Source organism: Channa argus, chromosome 3, assembly GCF_033026475.1.
Source record: "Channa argus isolate prfri chromosome 3, Channa argus male v1.0, whole genome shotgun sequence".
NCBI classification, from domain to species: domain Eukaryota; kingdom Metazoa; phylum Chordata; class Actinopteri; order Anabantiformes; family Channidae; genus Channa; species Channa argus.
In genome coordinates, this window is record NC_090199.1 from 30,951,468 (window position 1) to 30,968,486 (window position 17,019).

A 17,019-nucleotide genomic window follows, 5' to 3' on the forward strand; every position below is an offset into this window, starting at 1 on the left:
TCTTCTTCAAGCCATAGTGAGGGTGTCAACTGCTTCCTCGCTCAAGCCAAATGTGGCTCAGCTATGTGAGAGGAAGCGCTGCCAGGTCTCTGGCAGCAGGAAGCAGGCAAGAGAAGCCATGTTTAGAAAAACCGTTCATGTTCAAAAGAACCCATTATAGTTAAAGAACTGTTAGTAGTGATGTTTGAAAAGATTAGATTTTTTGAACAAAGCTTTTTCAGTGGAATACCTGATGCAGCCCAGCCACACCCAGACTCTGCGTCCTGCAGCCCTCAGGTAATTTGAGTTTGAGACCCCTGGAATCAACAGACGGTGTCAGTTGGTAGAGCGGAGGACTGTAGGTTAGTCAGCTGGGATCCTTAAGTCGCTGGTTCAACTCCGGCTCGAAGGAGAACATTTTGGCGGAAAAGTCCAGGTACTGCTCTAACGCCATGGCTATTTGTCCCTATACTAACATCTCCCGCTGCAAGGACATTTTTTCAAAGCTCTGCAACATGTTGCCTTTACTCACCAAAGCTCCTGCTCCAAATTACAGGACTGCTTTTGACCATGGATTAAAACAGGGTTCTCAAGCTTGCGGCCCACGAGACAATATTTTGTGGCCCTCAGGACGATATGAAAGTTTAATCTTTAGTGCGGCCAGCGAGTTCTATACGAATGGCCTTTTCCCGCGTTGTGTGCAGAAGGTTCCTATTTTTGTGCAAGCTGGAGCTGAACGAACCTACCAATCACACTGGACTATATGGCTCCCGAGGGCGGGCCATCAGCCGGGGTTGATGCAAGCAGAGAAACATTGCACAACTATGGAGGCGCTCATGTAACATCACATAGCCGTCATAGAATTACTACTTGTTACTGTGTTTGAAATGAGAATGTTTGACTTCGAGCTGGACGAAGTCAATGTTACCGCCGTTAAGGACCAACACCGACGTTCCGTTGACGATGTCACTAATGGGTGTGGACCTTCAATGGGGCCATTCAGCCAGCTCCCGCCCGCTGTCCCGCTTTCGGAGTCAGGCTGGAGCCTCATCAAGGGCTTACCTGCCTCGGTTACATAAGCAACAGAACATCGGTGTTGGGTAGGACGTACAGCTGAATTCATGGTGTTTATTATAGAAACTGAAAGCCAGTGAATAACGCATCCATGGCTGCATCCCATTGTTTTATATAATAAATAATAAATGGTGTCCCAGTTGATAATGAACAGCCCGGTCGCAGTCGATAAAATTGACCCCCGGTTCCCCTGAGCCTGTGCCTTTTTGGGAGCACATATTTGTGCAAAAAGTTTTTTCTATAACTTCAAAAAGTCCAAGTACAGGTCGAGACTTACTGACGATCTTCTTCAAGCCATAGTGAGGGTGTCAACTGCTTCCTCGCTCAAGCCAAATGTGGCTCAGCTATGTGAGAGGAAGCGCTGCCAGGTCTCTGGCAGCAGGAAGCAGGCAAGAGAAGCCATGTTTAGAAAAACCGTTCATGTTCACAAGAACCCATTATAGTTAAAGAACTGTTAGTAGTGATGTTTGAGAAGATTAGATGTTTTGAACAAAGCTTTTTCAGTGGAATACCTGATGCAGCCCAGCCACACCCAGACTCTGCGTCCTGCAGCCCTCAGGTAATTTGAGTTTGAGACCCCTGGAATCAACAGACGGTGCCCTAGCCACCTTCGCGTGAGCCCCAAGGAGTGTTGTTGTGGCCGAGTGGTTAAGGCGATGGACTAGAAATCCATTGGGGTCTCCCCGCGCAGGTTCGAATCCTGCCAACAATGTGAAGAGCCCCTGATGTTGTTTTACCTTGGATAAGGTTCTTGATTGACCATTGCATAATTAGTGTTGTGTTCCTAGCTTGTTTTTCAGTACCAATGGGGAAAGTGTTGGGAACATCTGCTGAGGCATTGTACTGTATATTAATGAATCTGCTGCTGCACATTGTAAAGGCTGAATAGTCCTAAACAAATACCATGCTGACCAAAACAAACTACAGTGAGCAACTACATTGCAACATAGTGGATCCACCTTCCAACCACATTAGCCTGTTAAACTAAATGTCATTAACATCTTTTGTCAGCTGGACTTGGCACCTAATCCAGGGATGGTGTAATTTGTTAGTGTTTTGGGGTTTTGTATATAGACAGGTTTTAAATTGTTATTGTATATAGTTTTTAGTTGTTGTGTTTGCACTCTCTCTTTAAAAAAATGTGGGGAAAAAAACACAACTCTTGTGGTGTAATAGCAACACATCCATCCTTTGGGTGGAAGACTCCAGGTGCAAATCCTGGCAAGAGTGTGTTAGGTGCACAATCAGTATTTCATTTGCTGGGTTTCATATACCAGTTTTCATTAGGAGATTTTTAATAGAATCTGTCACCCTACTGTGTGTTTATATTGAGGTAATAATGGGTGGTTGAGGTGTTTATATTAAGATGTGATTCTAATGATTTGCCCTAATTCATGTTTAAAATGAATTTGAACCATATCTCAATGTATGCTGAAGTATTGACATTTTCTGTGTTACTGTTACTGTGTATTATGGATTTTATATTGAATTTTTCTCTTTTTCTTTCTGTTTCTCTTCCCCCCTTTCTCTCTTCTTTTTTCTTCCCCCCCCTTAAAATTCCCTTTTCAACCAGTGTCCCTAGCTAGTTTTTCAGTACCATTTAGGAAAGTGTTGGGAAGATCTGCATTGTAAAGTCTGAATAGTCCTAAAAAAATGCCATGCTGACCAAAACAAACTACAGTGAGCAGTTACATTACACCATAGTGGATCCGCATTCCAACCACGTTAGTCTGTTAAACTAAATGTCATTGACATCTTTTGTCAGCTGGACTTGGCACCTAATCCAGAGACAAGCATAAGCCGGTGTAACTAAAAGATGGTTACGTGGGTACATGGATTGTTACCATCTTCTGCATTAGAAGTACGTAGAACAAGTCCCTCCCCACCCTTCGATAGCTCAGTTGGTAGAGCGGAGGACTGTAGGTTAGTCAGCTGGGATCCTTAGGTCGCTGGTTCAACTCCGGCTCGAAGGAGAACATTTTGGTGGAACAGTCCAGGTACTGCTCTAACGCCATGGCTATACTAACCTATACTACCCTATACTAACATCTCCCGCTGCAAGGACATTTTTTCAAAGCTCTGCAACATGTTGCCTTTACTCACCAAAGCTCCTGCTCCAATTTACAGGACTGCTTTTGACCATGGATTAAAACAGGGTTCTCAAGCTTGCGGCTTGCGAGACAATATTTTGTGGCCCTCAGGACGATATGAAAGTTTAATCTTTAGTGCGGCCAGCGAGTTCTATACGAATGGCACTTTCCCGCGTTGTGTGCAGAAGGTTCCTTTTTTTGTGCAAGCTGGAGCTGAACGAACCTACCAATCACACTGGACTATATGGCTCCCGAGGGCGGGCCATCAGCCGGGGTTGATGCAAGCAGAGAAACATTGCACAACTATGGAGGCGCTCGTGTAACATCACATAGCCGTCATAGAATTCCTACTTGTTACTGTGTTTGAAATGAGAATGTTTGACTTCGAGCTGGACGAAGTCAATGTTACCGCCGTTAAGGACCAACACCGACGTTCCGTTGACGATGTCACTAATGGGTGTGGACCTTCAATGGGGCCATTCAGCCAGCTCCCGCCCGCCGTCCCGCTTCGGAGTCAGGCTGGAGCCTCATCAAAGGCTTACCTGCCTCGGTTACATAAGCAACGGAACATCGGTGTTGGGTAGGACGTACAGCTGAATTCATGGTGTTTATTATAGAAACTGAAAGCCAGTGAATAACGCATCCATGGCTGCATTCCATTGTTTTATATAATAAATAATAAATGGTGTCCCAGTTGATAATGAACAGCCCGGTCGCAGTCGATAAAATTGACCCCCGGTTCCCCTGAGCCTGTGCCTTTTTGGGAGCACATATTTGTGCAAAAAGTTTTTTCTATAACTTCAAAAAGTCCAAGTACAGGTCGAGACTTACTGACGATCTTCTTCAAGCCATAGTGAGGGTGTCAACTGCTTCCTCGCTCAAGCCAAATGTGGCTCAGCTATGTGAGAGGAAGCGCTGCCAGGTCTCTGGCAGCAGGAAGCAGGCAAGAGAAGCCATGTTTAGAAAAACCGTTCATGTTCACAAGAACCCATTATAGTTAAAGAACTGTTAGTAGTGATGTTTGAGAAGATTAGATGTTTTGAACAAAGCTTTTTCAGTGGAATACCTGATGCAGCCCAGCCACACCCAGACTCTGCGTCCTGCAGCCCTCAGGTAATTTGAGTTTGAGACCCCTGGAATCAACAGACGGTGCCCTAGCCACCTTCGCGTGAGCCCCCAGGAGTGTTGTTGTGGCCGAGTGGTTAAGGCGATGGACTAGAAATCCATTGGGGTCTCCCCGCGCAGGTTCGAATCCTGCCAACAATGTGAAGAGCCCCTGATGTTGTTTTACCTTGGATAAGGTTCTTGATTGACCATTGCATAATTAGTGTTGTGTTCCTAGCTTGTTTTTCAGTACCAATTGGGAAAGTGTTGGGAACATCTGCTGAGGCATTGTACTGTATATTAATGAATCTGCTGCTGCACATTGTAAAGGCTGAATAGTCCTAAACAAATACCATGCTGACCAAAACAAACTACAGTGAGCAACTACATTGCAACATAGTGGATCCACCTTCCAACCACATTAGCCTGTTAAACTAAATGTCATTAACATCTTTTGTCAGCTGGACTTGGCACCTAATCCAGGGATGGTGTAATTTGTTAGTGTTTTGGGGTTTTGTATATAGACAGGTTTTAAATTGTTATTGTATATAGTTTTTAGTTGTTGTGTTTGCACTCTCTCTTTAAAAAAATGTGGGGAAAAAAACACAACTCTTGTGGTGTAATAGCAACACATCCATCCTTTGGGTGGAAGACTCCAGGTGCAAATCCTGGCAAGAGTGTGTTAGGTGCACAATCAGTATTTCATTTGCTGGGTTTCATATACCAGTTTTCATTAGGAGATTTTTAATAGAATCTGTCACCCTACTATGTGTTTATATTGAGGTAATAATGGGTGGTTGAGGTGTTTATATTAAGATGTGATTCTAATGATTTGCCCTAATTCATGTTTAAAATGAATTTGAACCATATCTCAATGTATGCTGAAGTATTGACATTTTCTGTGTTACTGTTACTTTGTATTATGGATTTTATATTGAATTTTTCTCTTTTTCTTTCTGTTTCTCTTCCCCCCTTTCTCTCTTCTTTTTTCTTCCCCCCCCTTAAAATTCCCTTTTCAACCAGTGTCCCTAGCTAGTTTTTCAGTACCATTTAGGAAAGTGTTGGGAACATCTGCATTGTAAAGTCTGAATAGTCCTAAAAAAATGCCATGCTGACCAAAACAAACTACAGTGAGCAGTTACATTACACCATAGTGGATCCGCATTCCAACCACGTTAGTCTGTTAAACTAAATGTCATTGACATCTTTTGTCAGCTGGACTTGGCACCTAATCCAGAGACAAGCATAAGCCGGTGTAACTAAAAGATGGTTACGTGGGTACATGGATTGTTACCATCTTCTGCATTAGAAGTACGTAGAACAAGTCCCTCCCCACCCTTCGATAGCTCAGTTGGTAGAGCGGAGGACTGTAGGTTAGTCAGCTGGGATCCTTAGGTCGCTGGTTCAACTCCGGCTCGAAGGAGAACATTTTGGCGGAACAGTCCAGGTACTGCTCTAACGCCATGGCTATACTAACCTATACTACCCTATACTAACATCTCCCGCTGCAAGGACATTTTTTCAAAGCTCTGCAACATGTTGCCTTTACTCACCAAAGCTCCTGCTCCAATTTACAGGACTGCTTTTGACCATGGATTAAAACAGGGTTCTCAAGCTTGCGGCTTGTGAGACAATATTTTGTGGCCCTCAGGACGATATGAAAGTTTAATCTTTAGTGCGGCCAGCGAGTTCTATACGAATGGCACTTTCCCGCGTTGTGTGCAGAAGGTTCCTTTTTTTGTGCAAGCTGGAGCTGAACGAACCTACCAATCACACTGGACTATATGGCTCCCGAGGGCGGGCCATCAGCCGGGGTTGATGCAAGCAGAGAAACATTGCACAACTATGGAGGCGCTCGTGTAACATCACATAGCCGTCATAGAATTCCTACTTGTTACTGTGTTTGAAATGAGAATGTTTGACTTCGAGCTGGACGAAGTCAATGTTACCGCCGTTAAGGACCAACACCGACGTTCCGTTGACGATGTCACTAATGGGTGTGGACCTTCAATGGGGCCATTCAGCCAGCTCCCGCCCGCCGTCCCGCTTCGGAGTCAGGCTGGAGCCTCATCAAAGGCTTACCTGCCTCGGTTACATAAGCAACAGAACATCGGTGTTGGGTAGGACGTACAGCTGAATTCATGGTGTTTATTATAGAAACTGAAAGCCAGTGAATAACGCATCCATGGCTGCATCCCATTGTTTTATATAATAAATAATAAATGGTGTCCCAGTTGATAATGAACAGCCCGGTCGCAGTCGATAAAATTGACCCCCGGTTCCCCTGAGCCTGTGCCTTTTTGGGAGCACATATTTGTGCAAAAAGTTTTTTCTATAACTTCAAAAAGTCCAAGTACAGGTCGAGACTTACTGACGAACTTCTTCAAGCCATAGTGAGGGTGTCAACTGCTTCCTCGCTCAAGCCAAATGTGGCTCAGCTATGTGAGAGGAAGCGCTGCCAGGTCTCTGGCAGCAGGAAGCAGGCAAGAGAAGCCATGTTTAGAAAAACCGTTCATGTTCACAAGAACCCATTATAGTTAAAGAACTGTTAGTAGTGATGTTTGAGAAGATTAGATTTTTTGAACAAAGCTTTTTCAGTGGAATACCTGATGCAGCCCAGCCACACCCAGACTCTGCGTCCTGCAGCCCTCAGGTAATTTGAGTTTGAGACCCCTGGAATCAACAGACGGTGGCCTAGCCACCTTCGCGTGAGCCCCCAGGAGTGTTGTTGTGGCCGAGTGGTTAAGGCGATGGACTAGAAATCCATTGGGGTCTCCCCGCGCAGGTTCGAATCCTGCCAACAATGTGAAGTTCCCCTGATGTTGTTTTACCTTGGATAAGGTTCTTGATTGACCATTGCATAATTAGTGTTGTGTTCCTAGCTTGTTTTTCAGTACCAATTGGGAAAGTGTTGGGAACATCTGCTGAGGCATTGTACTGTATATTAATGAATCTGCTGCTGCACATTGTAAAGGCTGAATAGTCCTAAACAAATACCATGCTGACCAAAACAAACTACAGTGAGCAACTACATTGCAACATAGTGGATCCGCCTTCCAACCACATTAGCCTGTTAAACTAAATGTCATTAACATCTTTTGTCAGCTGGACTTGGCACCTAATCCAGGGATGGTGTAATTTGTTAGTGTTTTGGGGTTTTGTATATAGACAGGTTTTAAATTGTTATTGTATATAGTTTTTAGTTGTTGTGTTTGCACTCTCTCTTTAAAAAAATGTGGGGAAAAAAACACAACTCTTGTGGTGTAATAGCAACACATCCATCCTTTGGGTGGAAGACTCCAGGTGCAAATCCTGGCAAGAGTGTGTTAGGTGCACAATCAGTATTTCATTTGCTGGGTTTCATATACCAGTTTTCATTAGGAGATTTTTAATAGAATCTGTCACCCTACTATGTGTTTATATTGAGGTAATAATGGGTGGTTGAGGTGTTTATATTAAGATGTGATTCTAATGATTTGCCCTAATTCATGTTTAAAATGAATTTGAACCATATCTCAATGTATGCTGAAGTATTGACATTTTCTGTGTTACTGTTACTGTGTATTATGGATTTTATATTGAATTTTTCTCTTTTTCTTTCTGTTTCTCTTCCCCCCTTTCTCTCTTCTTTTTTCTTCCCCCCCCTTAAAATTCCCTTTTCAACCAGTGTCCCTAGCTAGTTTTTCAGTACCATTTAGGAAAGTGTTGGGAAGATCTGCATTGTAAAGTCTGAATAGTCCTAAAAAAATGCCATGCTGACCAAAACAAACTACAGTGAGCAGTTACATTACACCATAGTGGATCCGCATTCCAACCACGTTAGTCTGTTAAACTAAATGTCATTGACATCTTTTGTCAGCTGGACTTGGCACCTAATCCAGAGACAAGCATAAGCCGGTGTAACTAAAAGATGGTTACGTGGGTACATGGATTGTTACCATCTTCTGCATTAGAAGTACGTAGAACAAGTCCCTCCCCACCCTTCGATAGCTCAGTTGGTAGAGCGGAGGACTGTAGGTTAGTCAGCTGGGATCCTTAGGTCGCTTGTTCAACTCCGGCTCGAAGGAGAACATTTTGGCGGAACAGTCCAGGTACTGCTCTAACGCCATGGCTATACTAACCTATACTACCCTATACTAACATCTCCCGCTGCAAGGACATTTTTTCAAAGCTCTGCAACATGTTGCCTTTACTCACCAAAGCTCCTGCTCCAATTTACAGGACTGCTTTTGACCATGGATTAAAACAGGGTTCTCAAGCTTGCGGCCTGCGAGACAATATTTTGTGGCCCTCAGGACGATATGAAAGTTTAATCTTTAGTGCGGCCAGCGAGTTCTATACGAATGGCACTTTCCCGCGTTGTGTGCAGAAGGTTCCTTTTTTTGTGCAAGCTGGAGCTGAACGAACCTACCAATCACACTGGACTATATGGCTCCCGAGGGCGGGCCATCAGCCGGGGTTGATGCAAGCAGAGAAACATTGCACAACTATGGAGGCGCTCGTGTAACATCACATAGCCGTCATAGAATTCCTACTTGTTACTGTGTTTGAAATGAGAATGTTTGACTTCGAGCTGGACGAAGTCAATGTTACCGCCGTTAAGGACCAACACCGACGTTCCGTTGACGATGTCACTAATGGGTGTGGACCTTCAATGGGGCCATTCAGCCAGCTCCCGCCCGCCGTCCCGCTTCGGAGTCAGGCTGGAGCCTCATCAAAGGCTTACCTGCCTCGGTTACATAAGCAACAGAACATCGGTGTTGGGTAGGACGTACAGCTGAATCCATGGGGTTATTATAGAAACTAAAAGCCAGTGAATAACGCCTCCATTGCTGCATCCCATTGTTTTATATAATAAATAATTAATGTTGTCCCAGCTGATAATGAACAGCCCGGTCGCAGTCGAGAAAATTGACCCCCGGCTCCCCTGAGCCTGTGCCTTTTTGGGAGCACATATTTGTGCAAAAAGTTTTTTCTATAACTTCAAAAAGTCCAAGTACAGGTCGAGACTTACTGACGATCTTCTTCAAGCCATAGTGAGGGTGTCAACTGCTTCCTCGCTCAAGCCAAATGTGGCTCAGCTATGTGAGAGGAAGCGCTGCCAGGTCTCTGGCAGCAGGAAGCAGGCAAGAGAAGCCATGTTTAGAAAAACCGTTCATGTTCACAAGAACCCATTATAGTTAAAGAACTGTTAGTAGTGATGTTTGAGAAGATTAGATTTTTTGAACAAAGCTTTTTCAGTGGAATACCTGATGCAGCCCAGCCACACCCAGACTCTGCGTCCTGCAGCCCTCAGGTAATTTGAGTTTGAGACCCCTGGAATCAACAGACGGTGGCCTAGCCACCTTCGCGTGAGCCTCCAGGAGTGTTGTTGTGGCCGAGTGGTTAAGGCGATGGACTAGAAATCCATTGGGGTCTCCCCGCGCAGGTTCGAATCCTGCCAACAACGTGAAGTTACCCTGATGTTGTTTTACCTTGGATAAAGTTCTTGATTGACCATTGCATAATTGGTGTTGTGTTCCTAGCTTGTTTTTCAGTACCAATTGGGAAAGTGTTGGGAACATCTGCTGAGGCATTGTACTGTATATTAATGAATATGCTGCTGCACATTGTAAAGGCTGAATAGTCCTAAACAAATACCATGCTGACCAAAACAAACTACAGTGAGCAATTACATTGCAGCATAGTGGATCTGCCTTCCAACCACATTAGCCTTTTAAACTAAATGTCATTAACATCTTTTGTCAGCTGGACTTGGCACCTAATCCAGGGATGGTGTAATTTGTTAGTGTTTTGGTGTTTTGTATATAGACAGGTTTTAAATTGTTATTGTATATAGTTTTTAGTTGTTGTGTTTGCACTCTCTCTTTAAAAAAATGTGGGGAAAAAAACACAACTCTTGTGGTGTAATAGCAACACATCCATCCTTTGGGTGGAAGACTCCAGGTGCAAATCCTGGCAAGAGTGTGTTAGGTGCACAATCAGTATTTCATTTGCTGGGTTTCATATACCAGTTTTCATTAAGAGATTTTTAATAGAATCTGTCACCCTACTATGTGTTTATATTGAGGTAATAATGGGTGGTTGAGGTGTTTATATTAAGATGTGATTCTAATGATTTGCCCTAATTCATGTTTAAAATGAATTTGAACCATATCTCAATGTATGCTGAAGTATTGACATTTTCTGTGTTACTGTTACTGTGTATTATGGATTTTATATGGAATTTTTCTCCTTTTCTTTCTGTTTCTCTTCCCCCCTTCCTCTCTTCTTTTTTCTTCCCCCCCCCTTAAAATTCCCTTTTCAACCAGTGTCCCTAGCTAGTTTTTCAGTACCATTTATGAAAGTGTTGGGAACATCTGCATTGTAAAGTCTGAATATTCCTAAAAAAATGCCATGCTGACCAAAACAAACTACAGTGAGCAATTACATTACACCATAGTGGATCCGCATTCCAACCACGTTAGTCTGTTAAACTAAATGTCATTGACATCTTTTGTCAGCTGGACTTGGCACCTAATCCAGAGACAAGCATAAGCCGGTGTAACTAAAAGATGGTTACGTGGGTACATGGATTGTTACCATCTTCTGCATTAGAAGTACGTAGAACAAGTCCCTCCCCACCCTTCGATAGCTCAGTTGGTAGAGCGGAGGACTGTAGGTTAGTCAGCTGGGATCCTTAAGTCGCTGGTTCAACTCCGGCTCGAAGGAGAACATTTTGGCGGAAAAGTCCAGGTACTGCTCTAACGCCATGGCTATTTGTCCCTATACTAACATCTCCCGCTGCAAGGACATTTTTTCAAAGCTCTGCAACATGTTGCCTTTACTCACCAAAGCTCCTGCTCCAATTTACAGGACTGCTTTTGACCATGGATTAAAACAGGGTTCTCAAGCTTGCGGCCTGCGAGACAATATTTTGTGGCCCTCAGGACGATATGAAAGTTTAATCTTTAGTGCGGCCAGCGAGTTCTATACGAATGGCCTTTTCCCGCGTTGTGTGCAGAAGGTTCCTTTTTTTGTGTAAGCTGGAGCTGAACGAACCTACCAATCACACTGGACTATATGGCTCCCGAGGGCGGGCCATCAGCCGGGGTTGATGCAAGCAGAGAAACATTGCACAACTATGGAGGCGCTCGTGTAACATCACATAGCCGTCATAGAATTCCTACTTGTTACTGTGTTTGAAATGAGAATGTTTGACTTCGAGCTGGACGAAGTCAATGTTACCGCCGTTAAGGACCAACACCGACGTTCCGTTGACGATGTCACTAATGGGTGTGGACCTTCAATGGGGCCATTCAGCCAGCTCCCGCCCGCCGTCCCGCTTCGGAGTCAGGCTGGAGCCTCATCAAAGGCTTACCTGCCTCGGTTACATAAGCAACAGAACATCGGTGTTGGGTAGGACGTACAGCTGAATCCATGGGGTTATTATAGAAACTAAAAGCCAGTGAATAACGCCTCCATGGCTGCATCCCATTGTTTTATATAATAAATAATTAATGTTGTCCCAGCTGATAATGAACAGCCCTGGTCGCTGTCGAGAAAATTGACCCCCGGCTCCCCTGAGCCTGTGCCTTTTTGGGAGCACATATTTGTGCAAAAAGTTTTTCTATAACTTCAAAAAGTCCAAGTACAGGTCGAGACTTACTGACGATCTTCTTCAAGCCATAGTGAGGGTGTCAACTGCTTCCTCGCTCAAGCCAAATGTGGCTCAGCTATGTGAGAGGAAGCGCTGCCAGGTCTCTGGCAGCAGGAAGCAGGCAAGAGAAGCCATGTTTAGAAAAACCGTTCATGTTCACAAGAACCCATTATAGTTAAAGAACTGTTAGTAGTGATGTTTGAGAAGATTGGATTTTTTGAACAAAGCTTTTTCAGTGGAATACCTGATGCAGCCCAGCCACACCCAGACTCTGCGTCCCGTTTTTCAGTACCAATTGGGAAAGTGTTGGGAACATCTGCTGAGGCATTGTACTGTATATTAATGAATATGCTGCTGCACATTGTAAAGGCTGAATAGTCCTAAACAAATACCATGCTGACCAAAACAAACTACAGTGAGCAATTACATTGCAACATAGTGGATCCGCCTTCCAACCAATTCTTTAAAAAAATGTGGGGAAAAAAACACAACTCTTGTGGTGTAATAGCAACACATCCATCCTTTGGGTGGAAGACTCCAGGTGCAAATCCTGGCAAGAGTGTGTTAGGTGCACAATCAGTATTTCATTTGCTGGGTTTCATCTACCAGTTTTCATTAGGAGATTTTTAATAGAATCTGTCACCCTACTATGTGTTTATATTGAGGTAATAATGGGTGGTTGAGGTGTTTATATTAAGATGTGATTCTAATGATTTGCCCTAATTCATGTTTAAAATGAATTTGAACCATATCTCAATGTATGCTGAAGTATTGACATTTTCTGTGTTACTGTTACTGTGTATTATGGATTTTATATTGAATTTTTCTCTTTTTCTTTCTGTTTCTCTTCCCCCCTTCCTCTCTTCTTTTTTCTTCCCCCCCCTTAAAATTCCCTTTTCAACCAGTGTCCCTAGCTAGTTTTTCAGTACCATTTAGGAAAGTGTTGGGAAGATCTGCATTGTAAAGTCGGAATAGTCCTAAAAAAATGCCATGCTGACCAAAACAAACTACAGTGAGCAGTTACATTACACCATAGTGGATCCGCATTCCAACCACGTTAGTCTGTTAAACTAAATGTCATTGACATCTTTTGTCAGCTGGACTTGGCACCTAATCCAGAGACAAGCATAAGCCGGTGTAACTAAAAGATGGTTACGTGGGTACATGGATTGTTACCATCTTCTGCATTAGAAGTACGTAGAACAAGTCCCTCCCCACCCTTCGATAGCTCAGTTGGTAGAGCGGAGGACTGTAGGTTAGTCAGCTGGGATCCTTAGGTCGCTGGTTCAACTCCGGCTCGAAGGAGAACATTTTGGCGGAACAGTCCAGGTACTGCTCTAACGCCATGGCTATACTAACCTATACTACCCTATACTAACGTCTCCCGCTGCAAGGACATTTTTTCAAAGCTCTGCAACATGTTGCCTTTACTCACCAAAGCTCCTGCTCCAATTTACAGGACTGCTTTTGACCATGGATTAAAACAGGGTTCTCAAGCTTGCGGCCTGCGAGACAATATTTTGTGGCCCTCAGGACGATATGAAAGTTTAATCTTTAGTGCGGCCAGCGAGTTCTATACGAATGGCACTTTCCCGCGTTGTGTGCAGAAGGTTCCTTTTTTTGTGCAAGCTGGAGCTGAACGAACCTACCAATCACACTGGACTATATGGCTCCCGAGGGCGGGCCATCAGCCGGGGTTGATGCAAGCAGAGAAACATTGCACAACTATGGAGGCGCTCGTGTAACATCACATAGCCGTCATAGAATTCCTACTTGTTACTGTGTTTGAAATGAGAATGTTTGACTTCGAGCTGGACGAAGTCAATGTTACCGCCGTTAAGGACCAACACCGACGTTCCGTTGACGATGTCACTAATGGGTGTGGACCTTCAATGGGGCCATTCAGCCAGCTCCCGCCCGCCGTCCCGCTTCGGAGTCAGGCTGGAGCCTCATCAAAGGCTTACCTGCCTCGGTTACATAAGCAACAGAACATCGGTGTTGGGTAGGACGTACAGCTGAATCCATGGGGTTATTATAGAAACTAAAAGCCAGTGAATAACGCCTCCATGGCTGCATCCCATTGTTTTATATAATAAATAATTAATGTTGTCCCAGCTGATAATGAACAGCCCGGTCGCAGTCGAGAAAATTGACCCCCGGCTCCCCTGAGCCTGTGCCTTTTTGGGAGCACATATTTGTGCAAAAAGTTTTTCTATAACTTCAAAAAGTCCAAGTACAGGTCGAGACTTACTGACGATCTTCTTCAAGCCATAGTGAGGGTGTCAACTGCTTCCTCGCTCAAGCCAAATGTGGCTCAGCTATGTGAGAGGAAGCGCTGCCAGGTCTCTGGCAGCAGGAAGCAGGCAAGAGAAGCCATGTTTAGAAAAACCGTTCATGTTCACAAGAACCCATTATAGTTAAAGAACTGTTAGTAGTGATGTTTGAGAAGATTAGATTTTTTGAACAAAGCTTTTTCAGTGGAATACCTGATGCAGCCCAGCCACACCCAGACTCTGCGTCCTGCAGCCCTCAGGTAATTTGAGTTTGAGACCCCTGGAATCAACAGACGGTGGCCTAGCCACCTTCGCGTGAGCCCCCAGGAGTGTTGTTGTGGCCGAGTGGTTAAGGCGATGGACTAGAAATCCATTGGGGTCTCCCCGCGCAGGTTCGAATCCTGCCAACAATGTGAAGTTCCCCTGATGTTGTTTTACCTTGGATAAGGTTCTTGATTGACCATTGCATAATTAGTGTTGTGTTCCTAGCTTGTTTTTCAGTACCAATTGGGAAAGTGTTGGGAACATCTGCTGAGGCATTGTACTGTATATTAATGAATCTGCTGCTGCACATTGTAAAGGCTGAATAGTCCTAAACAAATACCATGCTGACCAAAACAAACTACAGTGAGCAATTACATTGCAACATAGTGGATCCGCCTTCCAACCACATTAGCCTTTTAAACTAAATGTCATTAAAATCTTTTGTCAGCTGGACTTGGCACCTAATCCAGGGATGGTGTAATTTGTTAGTGTTTTGGGGTTTTGTATATAGAAAGGTTTTAAATTGTTATTGTATATAGTTTTTAGTTGTTGTGTTTGCACTCTCTCTTTAAAAAAATGTGGGGAAAAAAACACAACTCTTGTGGTGTAATAGCAACACATCCATCCTTTGGGTGGAAGACTCCAGGTGCAAATCCTGGCAAGAGTGTGTTAGGTGCACAATCAGTATTTCATTTGCTGGGTTTCATATACCAGTTTTCATTAAGAGATTTTTAATACAATCTGTCACCCTACTATGTGTTTATATTGAGGTAATAATGGGTGGTTGAGGTGTTTATATTAAGATGTGATTCTAATGATTTGCCCTAATTCATGTTTAAAATGAATTTGAACCATATCTCAATGTATGCTGAAGTATTGACACTTTCTGTGTTACTGTTACTGTGTATTATGGATTTTATATTGAATTTTTCTCGTTTTCTTTCTGTTTCTCTTCCCTCCTTCCTCTCTTCTTTTTTCTTCCCCCCCCTTAAAATTCCCTTTTCAACCAGTGTCCCTAGCTAGTTTTTCAGTACCATTTAGGAAAGTGTTGGGAAGATCTGCATTGTAAAGTCTGAATATTCCTAAAAAAATGCCATGCTGACCAAACAAACTACAGTGAGCAGTTACATTACACCATAGTGGATCCGCCTTCCAACCACGTTAGTCTGTTAAACTAAATGTCATTGACATCTTTTGTCAGCTGGACTTGGCACCTAATCCAGAGATAAGCATAAGCCGGTGTAACTAAAAGATGGTTACGTGGGTACATGGATTGTTACCATCTTCTGCATTAGAAGTACGTAGAACAAGTCCCTCCCCACCCTTCGATAGCTCAGTTGGTAGAGCGGAGGACTGTAGGTTAGTCAGCTGGGATCCTTAGGTCGCTGGTTCAATTCCGGCTCGAAGGAGAACATTTTGGCGGAAAAGTCCAGGTACTGCTCTAACGCCATGGCTATTTGTCCCTATACTAACATCTCCCGCTGCAAGGACATTTTTTCAAAGCTCTGCAACATGTTGCCTTTACTCACCAAAGCTCCTGCTCCAATTTACAGGACTGCTTTTGACCATGGATTAAAACAGGGTTCTCAAGCTTGCGGCCTGCGAGACAATATTTTGTGGCCCTCAGGACGATATGAAAGTTTAATCTTTAGTGCGGCCAGCGAGTTCTATACGAATGGCCTTTTCCCGCGTTGTGTGCAGAAGGTTCCTTTTTTTGTGCAAGCTGGAGCTGAACGAACCTACCAATCACACTGGACTATATGGCTCCCGAGGGCGGGCCATCAGCCGGGGTTGATGCAAGCAGAGAAACATTGCACAACTATGGAGGCGCTCGTGTAACATCACATAGCCGTCATAGAATTCCTACTTGTTACTGTGTTTGAAATGAGAATGTTTGACTTCGAGCTGGACGAAGTCAATGTTACCGCCGTTAAGGACCAACACCGACGTTCCGTTGACGATGTCACTAATGGGTGTGGACCTTCAATGGGGCCATTCAGCCAGCTCCCGCCCGCCGTCCCGCTTCGGAGTCAGGCTGGAGCCTCATCAAAGGCTTACCTGCCTCGGTTACATAAGCAATAGAACATCGGTGTTGGGTAGGACGTACAGCTGAATCCATGGGGTTATTATAGAAACTAAAAGCCAGTGAATAACGCCTCCATGGCTGCATCCCATTGTTTTATATAATAAATAATTAATGTTGTCCCAGCTGATAATGAACAGCCCGGTCGCAGTCGAGAAAATTGACCCCCGGCTCCCCTGAGCCTGTGCCTTTTTGGGAGCACATATTTGTGCAAAAAGTTTTTCTATAACTTCAAAAAGTCCAAGTACAGGTCGAGACTTACTGACGATCTTCTTCAAGCCATAGTGAGGGTGTCAACTGCTTCCTCGCTCAAGCCAAATGTGGCTCAGCTATGTGAGAGGAAGCGCTGCCAGGTCTCTGGCAGCAGGAAGCAGGCAAGAGAAGCCATGTTTAGAAAAACCGTTCATGTTCACAAGAACCCATTATAGTTAAAGAACTGTTAGTAGTGATGTTTGAGAAGATTGGATTTTTTGAACAAAGCTTTTTCAGTGGAATACCTGATGCAGCCCAGCC

At 44.0% G+C, this 17,019-nt stretch overlaps 11 non-coding genes across 11 annotated transcripts; all 11 read left to right on the top strand.

Moving 5' to 3' along the window:
- Window positions 1-1,683: 1,683 nt before the first annotated feature.
- Window positions 1,684-1,765, top strand: trnas-aga (transfer RNA serine (anticodon AGA)). The gene has a single exon. It is a non-coding gene; the product is annotated as a tRNA-Ser (tRNA).
- Window positions 1,766-2,939: 1,174 nt separating this feature from the next.
- trnay-gua (transfer RNA tyrosine (anticodon GUA)) lies at window positions 2,940-3,026 on the top strand. The gene is given in 2 exon segments: window positions 2,940-2,976; window positions 2,991-3,026. It is a non-coding gene; the product is annotated as a tRNA-Tyr (tRNA).
- Window positions 3,027-4,327: 1,301 nt separating this feature from the next.
- Window positions 4,328-4,409, top strand: trnas-aga (transfer RNA serine (anticodon AGA)). The gene has a single exon. It is a non-coding gene; the product is annotated as a tRNA-Ser (tRNA).
- A 1,174-nt stretch (window positions 4,410-5,583) lies between these two features.
- trnay-gua (transfer RNA tyrosine (anticodon GUA)) lies at window positions 5,584-5,670 on the top strand. Its single transcript is given in 2 exon segments — window positions 5,584-5,620; window positions 5,635-5,670. It is a non-coding gene; the product is annotated as a tRNA-Tyr (tRNA).
- A 1,301-nt stretch (window positions 5,671-6,971) lies between these two features.
- trnas-aga (transfer RNA serine (anticodon AGA)) lies at window positions 6,972-7,053 on the top strand. The gene has a single exon. It is a non-coding gene; the product is annotated as a tRNA-Ser (tRNA).
- A 1,174-nt stretch (window positions 7,054-8,227) lies between these two features.
- trnay-gua (transfer RNA tyrosine (anticodon GUA)) lies at window positions 8,228-8,314 on the top strand. Its single transcript is given in 2 exon segments — window positions 8,228-8,264; window positions 8,279-8,314. It is a non-coding gene; the product is annotated as a tRNA-Tyr (tRNA).
- A 1,300-nt stretch (window positions 8,315-9,614) lies between these two features.
- trnas-aga (transfer RNA serine (anticodon AGA)) lies at window positions 9,615-9,696 on the top strand. Its single transcript has one exon. It is a non-coding gene; the product is annotated as a tRNA-Ser (tRNA).
- Window positions 9,697-10,871: 1,175 nt separating this feature from the next.
- trnay-gua (transfer RNA tyrosine (anticodon GUA)) lies at window positions 10,872-10,958 on the top strand. The gene is given in 2 exon segments: window positions 10,872-10,908; window positions 10,923-10,958. It is a non-coding gene; the product is annotated as a tRNA-Tyr (tRNA).
- A 2,146-nt stretch (window positions 10,959-13,104) lies between these two features.
- On the top strand, window positions 13,105-13,191 carry trnay-gua (transfer RNA tyrosine (anticodon GUA)). The gene is given in 2 exon segments: window positions 13,105-13,141; window positions 13,156-13,191. It is a non-coding gene; the product is annotated as a tRNA-Tyr (tRNA).
- A 1,299-nt stretch (window positions 13,192-14,490) lies between these two features.
- trnas-aga (transfer RNA serine (anticodon AGA)) lies at window positions 14,491-14,572 on the top strand. Its single transcript has one exon. It is a non-coding gene; the product is annotated as a tRNA-Ser (tRNA).
- A 1,173-nt stretch (window positions 14,573-15,745) lies between these two features.
- On the top strand, window positions 15,746-15,832 carry trnay-gua (transfer RNA tyrosine (anticodon GUA)). Its single transcript is given in 2 exon segments — window positions 15,746-15,782; window positions 15,797-15,832. It is a non-coding gene; the product is annotated as a tRNA-Tyr (tRNA).
- The last annotated feature ends 1,187 nt before the right edge of the window (window positions 15,833-17,019 follow it).